Genomic DNA, 16027 nt, shown 5'->3' on the forward strand with positions numbered 1-16027 from the left:
GTAGTTTTCCCTGAATGAACCTGTGAGGAGTGGATCCCTCCAATCCCTGATCCGAAAGTTTCTTTAGGAAAAAAGCAAAGTGTTGGTTTGGAGAAGGATGTGCTGCTGCTGCTGCTGGAGGAGCCGATGAACTCTGCATGAACTCTTCATAATCTTATGGACAAATGGAGACAGGGTCACACACACACACATAAAGAAACACACACAGGTTTGTACTTCTCCTGTGCACAGCTGCAGGTCTGCGGGCCCTCCGCTTGTGTTTGGAAAGATGATCTCTGCTCTCCGAGGAGGCCCCGGCTGTGGCGCTCCAAGTGTCTTCTGACTTAACCCCATTGTTTCCTCCTTGATTTAAAAAAAAAAAAAACAGCGAATCCTTCTAGGGTGGATGTGTTGAGGATGCTCTCTGAGAAGTTATCAGTCTTTATTACGGCGGCGGATGTAGCAAGCAGATGGCAATTGTTCTCTGCCAATAATAGCGTCTCTTTATCCCCCCCCTCTCTCCGTTTAAGATACTGAGACCCTTATCTGCCCGCCACACTCTCCGTTTGCACACACAGGAGCTCACCGCCTCACAATAAACCTTCATTTTTTTTTCTTGGAAACAATACCCCCCCCCCCCCCCCCCGCCTTGTAGTTTTTTTTTTTTTTTTTCATATATTCCGAGAACTTTTGAGAAGATGCTTAAGTGATCCCTTTACACGCTCCCAGCTGCAACGCCTGCTAAATGTGTCAGCCCTGCAGAGAAATAAGCCTTCCAGAAGAGTTTCTTCATTGTTGAGGTAATTGTCTCCTCTCTGACAGGCACATTCATCAGTGGCTTAATGGTCAATCAAAAGTTGGCAGGCTGAGTGTTTTCATTCTTTCCTATCCACTACATTAGGAATACTTAATCAAAACGTCTCCCGGTAATGGCTGTGAAGAGTTCATGACTGACTGATCCGTTGTCTGCGCCGATGGAAAATTAACAGCTCGGCACCGGAGAGATGCGGGCCTGCAGATAAACAAATTGTGCATTAATATTTCATCTTCAAGACCTGGGGATGTGCTATCAAGCGGTGGAATATTCCTGTGCCGTGTTGTCATATATATATATATTTTTTCTCTCTCTTCCCTTCATCCCCCTGCTGTATTCTTGAAGGCTCTTTGCAGCTGTAACTCATTTCACTTGATGACTTTACTGGGGTTACAGAGAGTGACGACAAATTGATTACCTGGCAGAGCAAGAATAGAGCGAGGAGAGGCGCGGGCTGACAGTCATGTTATAATAATATGTTTAATGATGTGTGGAGGGGGGGAACAAGAACAGAGGACGATTGAAACAAGAGCATGCAAGATGCAAGAAAAAAAAATCTTTTTTTTTTTTTGGTTATGCAGGATTTTGCAAGATTGTTCTTTCAAAATAAAAAAGTAAAAAAAAAAAGTATGAGTAAAAAGACCCCCCCAGTTTTTTATTCAATATTAGTATTAGTATTAATATGAACCCTTTTTACTTTCTTATTATCCTCCAAACGTTTCCCTAAAAACCTATTATATATAATTTGGTAAATGTTTTCTGCCTTGTAGTTCATCATCATTCCACTAGGGGCAGTAAAACAGCTTTTCCTGCTCATTTCAAGATGGCTGCCTCCATGAAATCTCAAAAGCACTTTTGGCGGGAAAAGTTTAGCTAGTTTTCTGAACTTTATAGTGAGATTAAGTCATTTATTGTTTTTTTTTAAAAACATTACTTTCTGGATTGAAAAAACAAGAACATTTATGGATAAATATTTCTTTATTAAAGAGTTACACCATTTAAAAAATGTGCGGCTCAAATTTGAGAATGTGCATAAATAAGCTAACACGGTTGTGACAAAAAAAATTGCCAAATTGATCACAATTGATGATATCTATATCTCCTTAAAAATGGTGTTACTGTGTGGATAATTAAAAAAATAAATAAATCTTAATTCCCAAAAATATTATTTTCTGTCAATTCTTTAATGTAGTGGGTTTCACAGGGTTAAGAAAAAAACATCAGTATGAGCTTCTTGAAGTATTACAAAAATAAAAAAAAAGTAACATTTTTAAATGAAATTATTTTTTTTGCTAAGTAATATAATGTATTACAGAGACCGGCGGCACGCAGGTCTTTTCCTTGCAACAGCAAAAGGAAAATGTTCTTATTTTTGGAAAACGCATGAAGAAAAAAACTATTTGAAATAAGTATTTTATTTTTTATCCTTTCTGCTGTTCTCATTTGCCCCCCTCCTTATATAAAATGTTGTAGCTTCAGCATTGGCTGATCCTCTCCAGGGTGTATTCTGCCTCTTTGTTCACCTGAAGCGGCACCTGCAAAGGCCGGTTTCCTCTAAATTTACCTCCTTTACACACTCTTTAACAAGAAAAAAGAAGCCAATCACTCAGCGGGCCAGAATAGGGGCGCACTAAAGCTCTGCTTTATTACTGAGCAGAAATCACAAAGCCAGAGGCTATCAGGCTCCAGATTTCAGACTGGAATTTGTGTATCGGGTTTATATATGGTGTAAACAGCCAGCCCTATAAGTGCATGGGAGGCATTTTTAAGTGAAGGGAGCCATATGTTACTCTGCAGCCGTGGGAGCCTACGTCTCGTTGTATTTTTTTTTTTTTTTTTTTTACAATAGCTCTGTGCTTCAAACCGTTAGCCCAATTTGCTGTTAACAAGATAAATTGGAGAACAGACAAAGGCATTAAGTGTTGCAGTGCCAGCCAGTGACTGACAGCAGCTTGTGGGAATTGGCTAGCAAGGAATTCCTCCTAAGTGGTTTGTCCAGAAAACAACCTCCGATCAAGGCAGATGTTGTTTATCCAGTTTAGGTAAAAAGAAAAAAAAAACAAAAACATGGAAATGGGAGGAAAAAAGCAGCAAATGTCAGAGCTTCTTATCGCAGATTAGCTCTGCATGTCGCAGAATTTCATCCATCGTTCTCTTATCAAGTTTTATACGCCATTTTGGGCGATTTCTTCTGTAACAAATCACATCTGCTTCATACGTTTGTGCATTTTTTCCAACAATCCTTCATCTTTTAAGCCCATATGTGTAATTTTTAGCCTAATAAACTTAATTTATAAATAAGTAGGTGACATTTAATTGAGATACATTGACTTGTCTTTTAAAAACGGGCCTTAAATTTGGCAATTTTTCGTTTAATGTGCAAACTATAAAAAAATATTTACAGTAAATCTGAATGTCAGACGTGGAAAAGAGGATTTTTTGTCAATTTATATCTATGAAATGTGACTTTTTAAAGTTTTTGTGTCATAAATGATGTGAAAAAACTGAGTAAAATCTGCTTTTTTCTGCACTTCTGGCTATTCTGGTGCAAAGTTTGGCAGAAAAAGTGAAAAGTATGGCAACATTTATTTGTTTGTCATGAAATGGGAAGACTTCTCCGAATTCACGTGTGAGCAGAGCGAGCTTTTGGTGCAAAGCTTGCGATTTTTTATTTTTTTCCAACTCTCGAGCGTTCCCCACAGAGACAGCCTTTAATAACTTTTTCCTCATCAGCTGTTTTTTTTTTTCTTTTTTTTTCTGACTGAGTGTGGAGTCAGGTGCTTTATGCTGTGATGTCACCGTCTGCTGGCGTTGGGTCGCGGGAAGCTTTTGTTTGCCGGGGATGCAGACGGGGTGGTGCGGCAGCAGCAGCAGCAGTGGAGGTGATAAGAAAGCCAGACTCTCGCCGTGCCCTCCGGCGCAGCCATCTCGCTCCTCCTGCCTGCGTGGAAAAAAAACAAAAACCCAACCCTCAGCTCTGCTATGATGGGTCTCCAGGCGAGTGCCTGCGCAGTGTCGCACCTCTCCACAGCGGCTGTTCCTTCACCTCGCCTCCCCTCTGAGACCTGCGCCAGTTTCCCGGCAAAATGACACAATTTGATACGCCGTCGGGGTGATTCATGTGGATAATGTTTCCGTGTGATCATCACCGTCGAAAAGAGATGCTCGATCGTGTTTTTGCTCACAATCAGTGGAATCAGGGGAGGCAAAAAACATAAAAAATGTCCAAAGGTTTGGGTAGAAAACAGAGGAGAAACTGTTGTTTTTTTGCGGGGTGGAGGAGAAGTGGAGCTCCCAGCTGGTACAGTAGCAGCCGGGGCCTGCTATTGATTTCCCAGAGTCTGTGGTGGAAATCACTGCCACTCATGTGCTTTGGATTAGCGTAATGATATACACTCCCGCTAAAGTTTATGTCTTTGTAATTTATATCCTCAGCAGTTTTGTCAACACGTACGCGGCGTCCGTGGCGAGTCGAGAAGATTTAAGTGAAGACATCCATCTCGCAGTTGACCTACATGTGTAGTCAGTCAGAGGCCTACACGCCGGCCATATGGTCGGGAGGCTCAGAGGAACAATCACAGCCGGATCGGGTTAGCCTCACCGGAGATGCTTTTGAAAGAGTTTGCCATATCACGTTTTGGTTTGAAAGAGCTCCTTCGCATCTTTAAGAGTCGGTCGGCTCTGATTTCAGAGGTGGGGAGCAGCTGCTCCGCTTCCACCCAGAAAAAACACGTTTTTGTTGTTGTTTTTTTCTCACATTAATGCCAGTCATGTCACAGAGAAGAAAAAAAATCCTCTTTTTGTGAGCGTGAAGGCTGACTAAACGCTCATCTTTAGTTATCAGCGCTGTACCTGATTTGTTTCTTATCAAATTCTTAACGAGCTTCAATTAGGATTTATAATGCAAATTAACCCTCAGCTGCTGCCGACTGCAGGAGCAGCAGCTATGACAATATTGTGCTAATGGTGCGATCTGTAACAATTACAAAGGTAAACTGCCTTCACACCGCGTGCTCCTCGAGGCTCTGGGAGGTCAGGCTGCTGGAGGTTCGGGAAAACAGTTTATTAGGCGCATTAAGATTGCTGCGGGTAAGCTGCGTTCATTAGCTCCACTAACCCGCCACGGTTTCCGTCCCAGTCCGGGCGGAAAACGCTTGAAACCACCCAATCAAAACAGCTATCCGGGTCTCACAAGGTCTCCAACCGAAACAGCAATGATGATCGCCATGGTTACCACACAAGGTGAGGTTAGCTGTAGGGAGGAAAGGCGGCTGGGACGCCGGGCTCTCACAGTGTACCAAGTTGTGGACCTTGCACCTTCCGGGACTTCATTTAGCGGCCGGCTGATGGCTTTCTGACAGCTTTATAGCCCCCGTAGTTTATGAGGCTTCATGCGGCACAATTACACCCAACCTAATTTGATGAATCCAGTCAATGTTCCAACAAACTCCCTTCACCTTTGTGGCCCGCGCCGTCCGTCTCTCCTCAGGGGTCAGACGGAGGCTTTCCCACTTTGTACAAATCAGCCACACTCAGTCTGATATATATATATATATATATATATATATATATATATATATATATATATATATATATATATATATATATATATATATATATATATATATATATATATATATATACATATATAAATGAGAGTTATATACTAATAATAAAATAAAAACATGTGTCCACTATTCCGTGCTATAAATGCATTTTACATGTATGAGTCGAGTCTTTGTTGGGTCACTTGTTTCACTTAAGTCTTTTTATTACAAAACAACAATAACAAAACAAAACAATTCGAATTACTTTTTTAAGAAGTTAAAAGCTAAACTTTTCCTTAAATAAGAATTCTGGTTAAGGCAGTTCTCCTTACCCGTCGGCAGATTTTCTTTGCTTCTTTGCTTATTTTAAGACAATTATTTTCAATTTTAAGAATTTTTTACTTATTTCTACAGGGCCTGTTTTTGGAGTGTAATGTTTTGTAATAAAACAATAAATAATTAATCCTAAAATTTACACGTTTGATATTTGCAACGATTCCTGTTCTCACAATTCGGTTCAATGGTGTCACATAAGGTTCAGCTTTAAAACCAAGAATTAAGGTATCCCTAGTTTCCAGTCATCCAAATTCTTAAATGTCTGTATTTTCCTGTTCAATTCCAGCTTAAATTTACCTTTTACATTACTCAGCGTACGATAGTAATGTAATGCTTTATTAAGAATTTTTTATGGGTCAGAACCTTTGATGTCTGGTGAGTAGAAACCAGTTTCTGCAGAAAAAGGAATTTTTCAATATTATGACTGAAACTATGCCAGATAGCAAACCACAATCATGCAGGAAGATGTTCAAGGTGACCACGCAACATCTGACCCACTACAGTTAAGAAAGAGTCACATTTTCTAGCTGTCTGAGCAGCAGGAAAGATCTTATTTGGACTTTCAACTGATTTGGACCAATTCCTGCTTACTGACATCATCTGGCTCCAACATGGCGGTGTCCAATTCACGCCTTGCTCACTAACTACTAAAAAACTATATAGTGCTGGACTATGTAGGGCCCTGTAATTTAAAAGCAATTCGGACACCATGCTCACTACTTTATATTTTTAGCTGTGCATATGACGTCATCGATTTCATGAAAATCTCATTGATATGAACGTTTTGCGATGACCATTTATAAATCCAATGTGTTGTGAAGATAAAAATGTTGGTATTTTATTTAAACCATACATTTAAATCCAATTTTTTTGCCAAAATTGTTCAAACTCAATGCATTGTGGTGTAGATTCGCCAATCTAGTGAGCATCAATGCACACTGGTTCTTTGCAGTGACTTGATGGACATCTGATTTTGGTATTGTGGATCCAGACAGCACTACAAAATGGTGAACGCACAGCATAGTGCACTATGTAGTGAGTAGGGAAGAAATTTGGACACAGCCTTTATTTTGTTGGAGCCTTAAGTAAATCATTTTCTATGGGAGATGTCACTCTTACTCGCTCCAGTTCCCTAATATAGTCTATGATTGGGCAGAAGCCTCAAAGGTTCAAATCTTTCGTGACTCTCTCAGACCGACAGATGTTCGGGTGGGTTCATTTTCCTCTCAAACGTTTTATTGTCTGTGTCGCCTGTACCCTTTTTTTTGTCAATAAGTTGCTGCAACTTAAATTTCATTTCAAACAAAGAAACCGATTTCTCTTGTTTCTATGTTATTGTGTTGATTCATCACTCATGATTGATTCTAATTGTAATTCGAAGAAATCCGTGAAGCTCAAGCTCCACTTGGAAATATTCCCATTCAGCACTTGTTGCATTCCGATTGTTTCAGTTTTTATGATAAAATTGTTTTACGTAAAGTAGCAATGTTATTGGCTTTAATAAAAATAATGCGTTCTTGTGATGTATTGATTGTATACAAAACGAATACTGCAAAAGCACAAGTAAGTTCAACTTTTTGCAAGAAAAAAAAATGTTTTCTATGAAAAACGTGTTTTAGCTCCATTATTGATGAATTTCGAAATAACGTAACTCTTTAGCTGTTAACGTAATTAAGGTAAACCAAATGATTCTGATGCGGAGAAAAGCAGCTTTGCGTTGATATGCAACACCAGTGATTCTGATGTAGAGCTTTAGAATCTGCCCGAATTACGTCAATTGCATAAACGGTTGAAGAGTTACGACGTTTTTTTGTTGTCTCCGGTATTAAAGGGTTAATCTTCAGTAACTTCGGAATAAATGTCAAACTTCAACAATAAACAACAGATTTTTAAAGTTCTTTTTTGTGATTGTAGCGTTAAAATGCTAAAAAGTACATCTCTGAATTGGACACTAGGGGGCAGTAATCCAAACTAAAGGCAAAAAGCGGAAGCTAGCTTGGTTGAAAAATATAAAAGTAATAATCCTCCATTCTGATGCATCACCTCTGACAGTTGTGTTGACTCCATTCCTTGTTCGTTTTTTTGCAAATATCAAACGTGTAAATTTTAGGAATAATTATTTATTGTTTTATTACAGTACATTACAATGCTAGGTTTTACAGATGTGACGTGTTGATCTCTAACCCACCACGGCGCTGCCCACTCCTCCACAGCCTGAGGCTTGTTTCCACACAGCTGTATGTGGATAAATATCCAATCGTCTAACAATGTATTTTACCTTTACCGTGCTTTAAACAAATCCTAGAACAATGCTTAACAGGCTCCATGCATCGTTAAAGTCCTGCATGTTTTTCTCGGTGAGAAACACTCGTTTCAGAGCGCAGAACCTCCCACTTTCTAATTAGCCGGGCTTTGAGTCGTTTGATGTTTTTTGTCGCCATCAAAGCCGTCTTAATTTCAGACCAAAAGCTGAATGACAAGAACAAAGAGTTTCCTGGGGGTGGAGGAGGGGGGAGTCCAGGGGATCACAGACCACTTTTCCTCAGCTGTGTGACACTTTGAGGCTGGAAGGAGTGTGGAGCCTCGGATGCTGGGGTTTGGGGGTTCAATGTTCACCCTAAATTGCTCACTTTTGATGCATTGAGCAAACCCAACAGAGTTACATGAACCTGAAAGAACATCTTGTTTGTACTTCCCCACTTTTGCACTTTTTCCCTGCTTCATTAGACGTGAGAACAATAAGCGAAATGGATGTTGTTGGTTGCAACCATTGACTGTATATGAGAACTGGACTGAGTGAACAGGAAACAGGAAGTACCTGCTGGTTCTAAAAACCTAAAATCCAATAGACGTCTATAGAGAAATAAATAGCTGTTACTCTGTCATTCTATTTGTCAGAATAACCATTCTTGTTCTGATACCTGTTTAAACATGTTCTTGCCAACTCTATTTTTTATGATTTTATTTTCTGTAGTACAACTTATTCAAGTTTTATTCTATGATCTGGGTGAATACTCAATTCTGATTGGCTCCAGGGTGTAGATTAAAAAGTGATAATCACAGCTAAAAGAGAAATACCGGTCACATAGCCCAAATGTCCTGTACTACTGCACTGGCCTTAACAAGTTAGTAACCATAGTAACTAAGGTGAACTGATTGGATGCTATAACTTCTGATGTCTAGCATACCACTTTCCTTTGCTACTGCAGTGCAAGTTCGGTGTGGGCTCTGTAGCCGTTACCATCACAATGCGTTGTACCTTGTATGGAATAGTTCGCTATTAAACCCCAAGAAATAACAAGATTCAAGTTCTAAAAAAATGACTGAATACTTATTTTTTGTAAGTTTACTTGGTGTAGGCCATAGGTGGGCACTGAGGGCCGCATTCCTGCGTGTTGTCCAACATACCCTGCTCTGGCATGTACTGATTGGCTGGACACACCTGAGCCAGATAATCAGCCATGAGTAGGGCATAATATCTGAAAATCATGCAGACACACTAGGCCTTGAGGCCTGGAATTGCCCACCACTGGTGTTGGCCTAAGCAAGATAAAATAATGCCCTTTAAAGGCATTATTAAAGGCATTATTTTGTATTTTCAAAAATGAACTAACTTCACGGAAGCAACAGTCCTAAATTAAGCAGATGACGGTTCAGGCTTTTGAATTGTCCGATAACACACACCTTGGTAGCCGTTATCGCTTACATGAACCAACCAATTAGGTGCCTCAATAAAAGTATGTGGCGTAACACTGAATGTTTGAACCGTTTTACTGACATAGTTTGTGCAGCTAACTCTCAAGTGGTTGGAGTGTGACCTTCCACTTCCGGTTGGCTGGAATGGTAGACACAGACAGACTCGGACCAATAAGTGCTAATATGGTGATGTCCAAAATGAGAAAAGAATGGAGCTGGAAGTAAAGGCCGCGTAACACGTCATTCATGAATGTTTCTTGCGTTCGTCATTTGTCGATTTTTTCACATGGATTTGGTTTTGATGCGTTCAGAAGTTTTGATTGGCGGACAATTGCGCAGTTTTTGCATATTTTACGTAGTTTATACGCATTTGTTATGTTGATCTGTTTGAAGCAATTGTGCAGGATTTTTGGGAGATGCATATGCAAATTTGTGGTTTAACGACTGTTCCACATATGTCTTACAGATTTTTCATGTATGTATCACTGATATATAGCTTCTATTTTGAGTATACAGCGCACATATCACATTCATATCCAGTTTTCAATTAAGCACGGTTCATGTTCTACATAGATTGATAGATAGAATAGATAGATTGTTCTTTGTGTGGTTTATTGGTACCTCTTCCGTTTTAACATGGTTCATTCAATTCATGAGATAGCTGTAAAATTTTCACGTAAAGACCACAACTTCTCTCACTTTTTCCACGTATATTTATGTATGACCAATTTTCCTCCGTGCAATATGTGCAAAATGTACATAGTGGCTGTGTGACACGGCTTTAAGCTGTCATTGACGTCATTCGTTCCATTTGTCATGTACAGTCAGTGGTTACGACGGTTGCCGTGAACCCCGCCTAGCGCCTTCCCGGCTTCAGCGTTCACATCACACCTGGATTAGGGGCAGAGCCACTGTGTGTTGGGAAGCGTCTCCTCGGGGTCCGCCCTGCCTGTTTGTGTCTGCTAGAAGTGCTGAGCTAGTCTGTTGAAACAGCTTAATTGATACTCATTAAACGGCAGTGACAGCCTCGGTGTCCGTGATGAATGCAGAATAATTCTGTTGTGCTTACAGCTTGATTAGGGGGAAAGGCACAAACATGGCAGCGTTGCGGCCTGCGGCTCGGACTGGGAGTTCCCAGCAGCCACCTGGACGTCAACCTGACGTCTGCTTTTTTTCTATTTTTAAATAAAGTTTTCAAACGCTAACCTACAGAGCGTTAGCTTGAGGATTGAATCCCGCTTTTAGTGTCATTGACTTTGATGGTAATAGCCTGTGTGAGGAGTTCAACACCTTGCAGTAAAGTGCGTCTGAGAGTGAAAACTATGATTACTTTTCTTTGGGTGTGCTCAGCCACAGTATGGAGTTTTTTTTCATACAATAATAAAGCCGATGGATGTCAGGCGGATGAAAAATGCGCATCCCGCATTGTTTCAGTTAGAAATTAGAGGCAATTGAAATTGGTTTCAAATTGACTGTCTTTGTAATGAGTGCATGACAAATGGTATAATTTAGAGGAGAAAATGAATGCTGGGAACCAAAAATATTATTCTGCAGCTCTTTATGTGTCGTAATTTTCCGTGACGATGAACTAATTTCTTTAAAATAAAAAAATAAAAAAAACATTAAATGTACAAAGTTTTTTCCTCTGAAGAGTGGTTCAGACAGTAGAAGTCACAGTTGTTTCAGTGGAGGGGGGGGGGGGGGGGGTCTAAAAAGTTACTCTAAAATCCAAATTTGAAAGCTGAAGGAGGTCTGGGGAGCAGACTAAATCCCGTTCTCAGGCCTGAGAATATTTGACAGAAGGGGAATTTCCACCCAGGATGGATTTACAACTTTATCCTCACATGATTGATAATACACAGGGAGGTCTTTGTACAGGAAGCGGCATGTCTAATTATGGTCCGACTGCATCTTGACTGAGAACAAACATTATGTCAAAGGCTGGATGTGGGGTGATGTCATCCTCACTCCGGTTTGGCGGCGGAGCAGAAGTTGTAGCCTCAAACGTGAAGCCACAAGCTCGCCAAATGACTTCAAGGGACTTCTCTAGTAAATCCCGCTGCGGAAATACTTCTCTTTGTTCCAAGGTTACGCACGTCTGCACCATAATGACCTCGGCGATGATAACTACAGCTCGTCCGCGTTTGCTAAGAGCAGATGCAGATCCATCACCCTCCCTCCCTTTACAAGAATCTCAGGGACTCCGCGTCCTCCCACGCCTGTGCATCGTATATATATCTCATCCCAGACATTCAGGGGGGTTGCTGGCCCGGCCGGCCATAAGTCACGCTGTCGATCAAGGCGGGACGCCTCGATTTTCACCTGTTACTTGTAAACAGCATTTTTCAGAGGAGCTAAGTGACAGGGAGGCCTCTAAAAGCAGAGTGAAATGGAACGACATGCTACAGCCATTTTTTATGGGTTTCAGAGTGTTTGTAGGCAGATTAAGGGCCTGCACTTTAAGATACATTCACACCGGACATGTGTGGTGAGTTTAGCCAATGGTGTTCACACTGGACAAGCAGGGAGGGGCTTCTACTTCTTCTTTTTCTACTGTTTACTAGTGCATGCCCACCTATAGTTGGCGGAGAAGAAGAAGAAGTCAAAGCAGTGCAAATCTTGCTCCCGGCTTTTTTTTTCACCACTCTATTTATGAAAGACTTTGGCCGAATGCATTCCATACCCCTTTTAGGTTCTCCCTACCCCTACAATGGAAAAAATAGTGTCTTCATATTCGGATGTTACTATCGGTTGATGACGTCATCAATAGTCACCGGTCATCTAAGTTAGTGCGTAGCTGCCAGCGCTCTGAAAATACATAACATCGGTTTTATAATTCATGTAAGAACAAAAACTCAATACTTCCATTTAAATTTAAACTTCTATGCTTCAGAGCGTTTCTCCTCCTCCTCCTTCTGTTGTGACGCGGATCACCCTACCGGCGGAGGGATAGCCAACCCTAAATCTCTACTGTTCCGCCTTAGAAAAAAAACTTTCGGACACCACTACAGCTTTAAATGCCACTACAATTGGAGCAATAGGGAGGATCCAGAGGGTTAGGGAAGCAATTTGGATTTGGCCACGGTGTCATAGAATGCCGGTCAGGCCCAAAACACAGGTACTAAAGTCTGCTTCATGATCAATTTTCAAACGGTTGGCACGTCACTACCAAATCCGAGTCCCTGATTGGTCAAAGTTCAACCGGGGTTAACTTTCAACAGGTGTTCAACGTACGCGCACTTTGTATTTGCGTAGCGGAAACCTGAAACACATGTGTATGGGCATTTACATAGACTTTAAATTGGAAGTGGCCGATGAGGGCGGTGTGAAAGTAGTTTTAGGAAGTCAGGGAAATGTTTGTGTTTCTGCCCCCCCCCCTCCCCACAAGCCTAATAAAACAGAAGATTTTCCCGGCAGTTCTTTTCTCTCTTTCTCTGAGGCTGGCTTTGTGCACCTTTCTTTGAAGGATGGGGGTCTTGAAGTGTCGGCGCGCCTCCCCCCTTCTTCTCCAATGTCACTGATACAGAACAAACTGTCAAAATAAGCTGCGTTAAATCCAAAACCTCTTCAGGTGTCAAGGACACATTTCCGTCCCCTCCCCATATCCTGACAAATATTGAGTCAGCGATTGTCTGCTGCATTTTCTGCGCTGGTATCTCCTGCTAACCCTCGGGCCATTTGGAAGTTGTAGAAAGTGGTGGTTTTGCCTGTGTGTCAGGAGGAGGTCAGTGTTGTTGCAGTCAGCAAAGCTCTGCAGTTAGACGCAGAGTCTGCTGGGAACCTTAAAGACGTTTTGTTCGGGGCGGCGTGCTCTCTGTCTGTCAGGCCTCGCTCCCTCCATGCTAAAGCGTGTCGTGATCACTTCCAGATCCACCTTCTTTTTTTTTTTGTTGCTTTTTTTCTGACACACCTAAAACCACAAAGCTTTTCAAATTCTTTCATTTTGCTGGCGTGTATTATGGAAAATGTCCGTTTGCAGCCCCTCCTCCCCTCTTCTGCTTTCCCTTGTCCTTCTGTCAGAGTAGTTATTGTCGATTTTGACTCACTCTAAATATCCACCTGTCCTTCAGGTCTCAGCCTCACTCTCCATGTCACTCAGTGACATGTCCTCTCTGTATCGTGTATCCAAGGAAACAGTCGCCCGAGGCCCCTTCAGCCCTCCTCTCTAACAGAGGTCACTGACAAAGGCCTCGCATTAACACAGAGTGACCTGGCACTGCTGCTCTGGTCAGACCTGCGCTGTACTTTTTAAGTTTGCTTCTCAGAATGCAAATCATTTTTCAAAGGAGTCAGAATCTGGAAATCAGACAGAAGTTGGTGGAACCAGACCCTGTGGGCCATGATTGGAACCTGATTAGAATCATATTTAGCAAAAATATTTGACCCAAAAACTAACTGAAGTTACAATATCTCTTTAAGTTCTCTTTTTTTTTTTGTCTGAATATAATACATTTCCCAGATTCAAAGGAGTCATGAAGTATTTGCACGTGTTTCATATTTTATCCTAAGATCCTATGCAGCTTAGCTTAAGAAGTATAAAAAGTAAAACGAATGAGAGAAGACTTTTGAGGTTTGGAAACCAATTTGACCAAATGCTGGATAATAATCAAACATTTTTAGATGAAAAAAAGATGAACCCAAATTCTGCAATAAAAATCCAAGACTCTGTCAGTGTCCGATTTGAGGCTTGGTGAACATGAAGGACCCAAAATGCAGACGGTTCCACACGGTAGCTGCTCTTTTCCTCAAATAACTGGAGTCGCTCTGCTGCCACGCAGCAGTTACATACTGGCTTCCAAGCTAAACTATGCTAATTCAATGAAAACCAAACTCACTGAGGTAAACAGGCAAACAGAGCGGACAGACAGGGAAATGATGGTATGGACCAGAACAAGAGGAAGGCAGAGACAAGACTTAAATACAAACAGGACTGACAAGACACAGGTGAACATGATCAGGAGAGATTGGGACGTAACACTCAAAACCATGTCATAACAGGAAACCTTTCAAAATAAAACAGGAAGCAAAAACGAATGCAAAAAACGCAAACCATGACAGTCAGATTCAGTTTCTGCCCTCTGCAAAACCTAAATCCTAAAGGCCGTGTCACTGGATTTCCTGCATATAGCACAGATGAATACTGGTGAACATACGTGGAAAAAGTGAGAAAAGTTGTGGTCTTTACGTGAAATGCGTGATGTATACGCGATATAAAAGTCATACATCGGTGGTACAAGCGTGAAAAGCCCGTAAAACATACGTGGAAAGATTTCTGTAATAGTTGTGTAATTCTCAGCCAACCGAAATCTTTGAAAAGACATCTGTGCACATCTACGAATGACAAACGCAATAAACACTTACGTATATCACGTATGTATCACGAAAGACCGAAATTTCATACATAGAAAATGCACAAAATGTGCACATATCACACATGACTAATTTTCATTCGTGAAAATGCGTAAAATGTACATAGGAGCTGAGTCTGGCTTTTGGCTAATATTTTACACAAATGGCTACATTTTTGTGGTTTTATCTAGAAATAAAGTCTCAGTCTGCAGTTGTCTGTATCTGTTAAGAAAACGCCTTAAATCGAAGCGTCTCTCCTTAATTAACTTTAAAGTTCAGGACGTCAGCCGTCGTCTTAATGAAGCTGCTGACAGCTCCGACTCTGCCTTTAGCTCGGCGGCTAACGCCGGCACATTAGCTAATGCTGTGATGCAGGCTGACAGGACGAGCTGCTGCTCTTCTCCTTAAATAACTGGAGTCGCTCTGCAGCCACGCAGCAGTTACATACTGGCTTCCAAGCTAAACTATGCTAATTCAATGAAAATGTTGTAGTGCTGCTGTTTCAAGTTTGATGAAAACGGCTCCTGGAGTGTTGTCTGCTTACAGCTGCTTACATTCCTTATAGCTGCTTTTATGTCAAATGATGTGCACATGGCTAACCTGGTTGTTAGCAGCGTTTGTGCGGTCTGTTTCCCTTCAGAGCTGCAGCTCGGGCTTTCTTCCTGGGAAGCCTGTTATAATCCCCTAACCCTGATTGAGTTCTTGAAGTGATCCGTTGTTCTCCACCCTCAGGCGGGCTCTCCGGCTTCGCTGCTAGCTCGCCACGTCCAACCGGGTTTTGGGTTTTGAGCCTCCCACGCCACTGTGAGCCAAACTTGCGTGGCGTTTGCCCCTTCGCAGGTTGCCTCCAACAGACATGTGTGACATGTCTCTTCAGAGACCCACTCTGATGAAACTGTGTTTTGAACATGTTTTGGTGGCATTTTTCTTTTTATGAGACATTAGTTAGAACAATAAGGCACCAATTTACATTTCTATTCAAATCCTTGTGAATCAGTAGCAGACAAAAAAATGCTGTTTGAAAAAAGAGCGTAATTGTGAAAATACCCTGGGTGGGCCACAGGCTCCCTGCTCTGCTACATTCTGATGCATCCTCTTACAGACAAACACATCCATGGACGTCTTTGTTTTCCTCGTCTCAGCTGGCATTCAGCTCCCAAACTGACTGGACAGCTCTAATATTGCTTGCCATTTATGTGGCACCTCCATTGTTAGGTTGGGGGTGTGAGCTAGCTGCAGTTAACAGTGACCTCTCAGTTGTGGGTGATGGGAAAGGGGACCGGGATTGCTCAATTTCTAATGAAAA

General features: G+C 41.5%; 1 protein-coding gene and 1 long non-coding RNA gene across 2 annotated transcripts in view; both read left to right on the plus strand.

Moving 5' to 3' along the window:
* Positions 1 to 16027, plus strand: part of tshz2 (teashirt zinc finger homeobox 2) — a 54009-nt gene that overhangs the window by 1061 nt on the left and 36921 nt on the right. The gene's annotated exons all lie outside the window — the stretch shown is intronic.
* Positions 629 to 2859, plus strand: LOC144993901 (uncharacterized). The gene is made up of 2 exons (XR_013657196.1): positions 629 to 779; positions 881 to 2859. It is a non-coding gene; the product is annotated as an uncharacterized LOC144993901 (long non-coding RNA).

Source organism: Oryzias latipes, chromosome 7 (genome assembly GCF_053564925.1).
Source record: "Oryzias latipes strain Hd-rR chromosome 7, Olatipes_Hd-rR_3.1".
In the NCBI taxonomy this organism is placed as follows: domain Eukaryota; kingdom Metazoa; phylum Chordata; class Actinopteri; order Beloniformes; family Adrianichthyidae; genus Oryzias; species Oryzias latipes.